Below are 5561 nucleotides of genomic sequence, written 5' to 3'. Positions count from 1 at the left end.
TCTCGATATAAGAGGTGACAACTCAACCAAGACAAGCGATGAAGTCCTTGGCCAAGGCAGTGAAATATGTAAGAAGAGTTCTTTGATGATTTTCAAAATCATCAGTGCTATCTCGGATGATTAATTAGGGTTTGTAGTTGAGCATAACCTATGTCATCCTAGGAGTTTCCAGTAGATGAGGGACTATACATACACGATAACCAATGATGAACAAGTTCCATGAGTGAGTTGATACACATTCTTTTGTGTGTTTTAGAGCACAAGGTGTAGCTTGGCACCCCACGTGTTGGAGACTCAAATTATAGAATGGGTTTAATCGACCCATCATTAATTCATCTAGTAGTTACTAAATTTTGAAGGTCAATAAAGGTATTTGGGACTTTGGAGTCCTTATCTAGGGCTGATACATTGGCCTAGAGGGGCACACGCAAATGGTCTTTGGACGTCGGAAGATATACTTAAGTTTGGAGAATTTTTATGAAGAATATCATCTTAGTATAAATAGGGGAAGGCCTTCAACGAAATTCACTCAGGCCAGAATTAGTCAGGGGCCATCCCTTTATTCCCTTTCTTCAGGAGTTCGCGATGGTGAAGGAGGAGATTCAATGTGCCGAGGATCGTGTGGATACGTCTAGAGGTTGCACACTTGAGCACCTCGACTCGTCTTGCTTTGGAATCTAAGAAATCACGGATGCAATCCGTGCACAGGTTCTTTGTTTCATGGTTTTTGTTGATGACATTATGATTTTGTTATGTAACTTTCGTATGTGAAATCTTTGTGTTCATCTAGATCTAGGCCTCTAGAACCCATCAATTATGTTCAAAATCAGCCTCCAAATGAAATCGATTAATCCCTAAATTGGCATCATCGATCGCTTTAATTAGGAGTTAAATGATAACTTTGGTCTACAATAATACATGTTATTGTCCGTATAAGAAATTTGAAAACATCTTCCTCTATCTAGTCATCTCTCTCTCTATATCTATGTTCTTTATTCCTTTCCCTTTCTCCTTATTTCCGTCTTTTCCTCCTCTCGCTCCATCCTCTCATTCTTAAGGCGGTCTACCTGAACAGAATATAGGCGCCAACAAAGTAGAACTGGGAACACCGAAAGTTCTAAGAAGAACTGATTTACTTCTCTCTCTCTCTCTCTCTCTCTCTCTCTCTCTCTCTCTCTCTCTCTCTCTCTCTCTCTCTCTCTCTCTCTCTCTCTCTCTCTCTCTCTCTTTCTCTCTCTCTCTCTTTCTCTCTCTCCTTCTCTCCCTCTCTCTCCTTCTCTGTCTCTCTTTCTCTCTTTCTCTCTCTCTCTCTCTCTCTCTCTCTCCTTTGTCCATCGACCTGCCGGCTAAGAATATAAGCGCCGATTAAATACATATTGAAGTGACTTTCGTAGAAGCTAGGAAGATACACGAGTAACTCCTGTCTGTCTCTCTGTCCATACACCTCTCATTATCCTTTCTCCGTCCGTTAATCTGAAGATTCCTCTCACTTTCTCTCCCACGCTCTTGCACTTTCTCGCCAATATGCCTTAAGTTCGGACGGAGTTGGAGGAAGGTGGCCGCCCTCGCCCCCCAAGTCCTTCAACATGTTCTTTCTTGTTCTCATCTTCATGCTGTTCGAGAGCCAATTCCCTGGGTCAGAAAATTCCGTCGTGATGGTTTTGGTCTCTGTAACCGGATTCCATCCCGTTCTCGTCGTTGTCATTCCGCTGTAAATGACGATAAAATACCGCGGATATGAACAAAGATGCGGATAAATTTCGTGCACGGCCGAAACTTGACTGACATCGCTTTTGTGTTCCCACTGTTAACGACTGATGGCGACGGGGACTTACTAGATCCCGTATATGACCTTAAACTGACGTTCATCGTCTCATGCTGAGTGTAACGATTAATCCTTAACGAAATTAACTCAACCTATAAAAAATTATCCACCGACATAAAACAGTGATTGTATCAAACAGCAAATAAAATTTCATGAAATAGAAGTCACGATTAAGAATAATGCCAGTCGCATAAATCTAACGGGCTTTTCTAAATTATCTATGTATCTAATTATCCAACTATCTATCTCTCTATCTGGCTATCTATAAATCTATTTTCCTTTATATCAAATCTATATTTCTCATTCTCTCAATATCTTTCCCTTTTTCTGCTCTATTCCTTTCTCTCAGTATCTTCCCTTTCACTTATTTCCCTTCATCTCTATTCTTTCTCGCCGCGGTCATGACGTGGGAGAAAATTATTATATATGCTTTGTGATCACTTGCTTGAAAACCAATAAAACGAAGATAGGTTGCGTGGGCGTCAAGGAACAGTTTCATTAGATCTTTGTTAGTGATAACATTTTAAATTACCATTTAACTAAGGCACATAATTCGTCAAAGCAACCTGGACTAGATACGAAGGAAACATCCCAAAGGCTGACTTTGGTCAACTAGTTTTGGTCGTTGGCCAGAGTATAGAAGAAAATTCTAACACGATTCACATCGAGGCTGCATTTTCCTTCTATAAATTTGACAAAGTCTCCTTCGGTGTTGCATCAAAGACGTGTTGGTATCAAACCATCGCGCCAAGCGTAACATCTTCCCTTGTTCTTCCCTTCCTTAAGAAGTAGCGCATCATCTGTGAGCAGAGATCTCCCACAACATAGCGGATACCCTTACTGGGAAAACCACATCTCAGAAAGCTAGCAAAACGATGACCAAGATCACGGGGACAGTGGTGCTCGTCAAGAGTAACGTTCTCGGGTTCAATGACTTTGTAGACTCGTTCCTCGACGGCATACAAGAGCTCGTTGGCGGTGGTATCACCTTCCAGCTTGTCAGCGCCACCGTAGGTGATCCAAGTGAGTTCTCCTGGCCCAAACTGACGTTTCTTCCTGTAACTGTTCGGAGTTATAAATAGCCTTTGTGATCAACTGTAAGATGTACGTCTTCTAGGGTGTATGTGCCAGTTTCTTCCTCATCCTCTTGTCCATTCCGTAAACTTGCACTTTTTATTTTCTCTGACGATCTCTTCCATCGCAGAAAATGGAAACAAAGGGAAGGTGGGGAAGGCGACGGAGCTGGAGAGGTGGTTAACTACAGGGACTTTCCTAGCGGCGGGGGACTCCGGCTTCCGCTTGATCTTCGACTGGGACGAGAAGCTGGGCGTCCCCGGCGCTGTTATCGTCAAGAACAAATACCACAGCGAGTTCTTTCTCAAAACCTTGACGCTGGACGGTGTTCCCGGCCCCCGCCCTCGCATCCACTTCGTCTGCAACTCCTGGGTGTATCCCGTCGCCACCTACAACTACGACAGGATTTTCTTCGCCAATGACGTGAGAGCCCGAACTATGAATTATCCGATAATATTCGACTTGGGTTTCTCCGTTGGAATGAAGATGATTTATACAATGAGTTTACTTGGACAGACGTACCTGCCTGGAAACATGCCGGGGCCGCTGAAACCCTACAGGGCGGCGGAGCTGGAAAATCTGAGGGGGGACGGGGTGAAACGCCAGTTGAAGGAAGGAGACAGAATCTACGGCTACGACTGCTACAACGATCTCGGCGACCCGGACAAGGGCGCCGCGTTCGCCCGGCCGATCCTCGGAGGCTCCAAAGAGTACCCCTACCCGCGCAGGGGCCGCACTAGCCGCCCACCCACCAAGACTGGTTCGTACTTATCACCATACTCCTCCTCTTCTCTCCACTTCTTCTCCTAGACGTCCATTGTGACAAACGGAAGGGGACGGAGTCCAATCCGTCGTCAAGCACCGCTCCATTAGTCTAAGTTGATGATACTGTCCATCCCTCGGACGGGAGGGTGATGAAATGACAATGACAATCCCAGGAACGGATTACTGAACGGAAACCCGTTCAGTCTCTGGGTTTGCTTCCCTCCTATCCGAAGAGCGAAGATTCGGTCATTTACCGATCTTTTTCCATTTTTTTTTCCTTCGTTGGGTGATAACATGATCAGCAAAAACGCCAGAATTCCAACTTTGAAAGTGTCGACATGAACATGCAGATCCCAAGTCCGAGAGCAGAGTTTCTACCGCGGCGAACCAGGATGTATACGTCCCGAGAGACGAGCGCTTCGGCCACCTGAAACAGGCTGATTTCTTAGCCTACTCCCTCAAGGCTGTGGCGCAAGGCTTGGCTCCTGCCATTGCCGCTGCGGCGGACAAAACTCCGTTTGAGTTCGACAACTTCCAAGACGTGTTTAATCTGTACGAAGGAGGCATCGACTTGCCCGACAGCCCCGCCTTTGAAGAGGCCCGTAAGAACATCCCGTTTCAGCTGATAAAGGAGATTATCAGGACCGACGGCGAGAACCTGCTCCGCCTTCCCACCCCCGCCGTCATCAAAGGTAGTTTCTTATTTTGCTGCTCCTATTGCAAGAAATGTAAATTTGAATTCTTGTTTACCTTCTCTCTATCGCACCCCGCAGCTGATAAGTTTGCTTGGAGGACCGATGAAGAATTTGGCCGGGAGATGCTGGCAGGGCCCAATCCCATGGTTATCAAGCTCTTGAAGGTACGGATTAAACCGTTTAAAATCGATAAAAACTCGTCACTTGATATTCTCTGAAACTATTCACAGTGATACTGATGTGCGCATATTTATCCTCCGCAGAAATTCCCTCCTGTTAGCCGTCTGGACGCTAGCATTTACGGCGATCAGAACAGCACGATTACAGCGAATCAGCTCGAGAAGAACATGAACGGGTTGACCGTCGATGAGGTATCAGGGCCGAGTTTGTCTTCCTCTCTTAGCTTTTGATCGTGCAACAATATAAGGGGTTTCAGAAGTGCTCATGAATGAGGGCTAACGTCATCGTCAGAGGCTTTAACAAGAGTCTTCCTCGTTCTTCAGGCGTTGAAGAAGAAGAAGTTATTCATCTTGGATCATCACGACGCGTTGATTCCGTACCTCGACCGCATCAACTCTACAAGCAACAAAGTCTACGCCACAAGAACGGTTCTGCTATTGCTGGACGACGGCACTCTTAAGCCGCTAGCCATTGAGCTGAGCTTGCCGGCCAAAGGGCAGAAGGGGGTCGTCAGTAAGGTCTACACCCCTGCGGAAACCGGCGTCGAGTGGGCCGCGTGGCAGCTGGCCAGGCCTACGCCGCCGTCAACGACTCCGGCTTTCATCAGCTCGTCAGCCACTGGTATGGATCTCTCCATCCTCTTGCACCCTTATAACTGAGAGGAATCAAGATGAGCACAGAGAGAGAGAAGAGGAAGAACGCGATAAGAAGTTGAAAAGGACTTTTACTAAAAATCCGGTCCCAAGTTTTCCACCATCTTATATATGTTTAATCTTTAACTAGATTTTATCGTGGCGGTTCAATGACGTTACATCAGAAGTGGGTATCTGCTCGTTTATGATTTATGATTGTGTTATGTGAATCTTAATTGCTCGATGGGTTGATGAGTTTCTTACGTTTTGATTGGTTGACATATTGAAAGACCTTTATTTGTTAGCTCATGGATTGTCTCTAAAGTCTAGAGCTCTTTACCTTTTTTGGCGCAGGCTGAACACCCACGCCACCATGGAGCCCATTGTGAT

General features: G+C 45.7%; 1 pseudogene across 1 annotated transcript in view; it reads left to right on the top strand.

Annotated features, from left to right (window-relative positions):
* Positions 1-2533: 2533 nt before the first annotated feature.
* The window catches only part of LOC144704176 (putative linoleate 9S-lipoxygenase 5), a 4279-nt pseudogene continuing 1251 nt past the window's right edge, over positions 2534-5561 (top strand). The window contains exons 1-8 of the transcript XR_013581753.1: positions 2534-2848; positions 3030-3322; positions 3416-3659; positions 4015-4356; positions 4438-4523; positions 4623-4730; positions 4863-5160; positions 5526-5561. The exon at positions 5526-5561 is cut by the window's right edge and continues 227 nt beyond it. The product of XR_013581753.1 is annotated as a putative linoleate 9S-lipoxygenase 5 (transcript). The remainder of the gene's footprint in view (positions 2849-3029; positions 3323-3415; positions 3660-4014; positions 4357-4437; positions 4524-4622; positions 4731-4862; positions 5161-5525) is intronic.

Source organism: Wolffia australiana, chromosome 6, assembly GCF_029677425.1.
Source record: "Wolffia australiana isolate 7733 chromosome 6, ASM2967742v1".
Taxonomy (NCBI): Eukaryota; Viridiplantae; Streptophyta; class Magnoliopsida; order Alismatales; family Araceae; genus Wolffia; species Wolffia australiana.
Note: the sequence above shows the minus strand (reverse complement) of the source record. Positions and strands in the feature narration are given on the sequence as shown.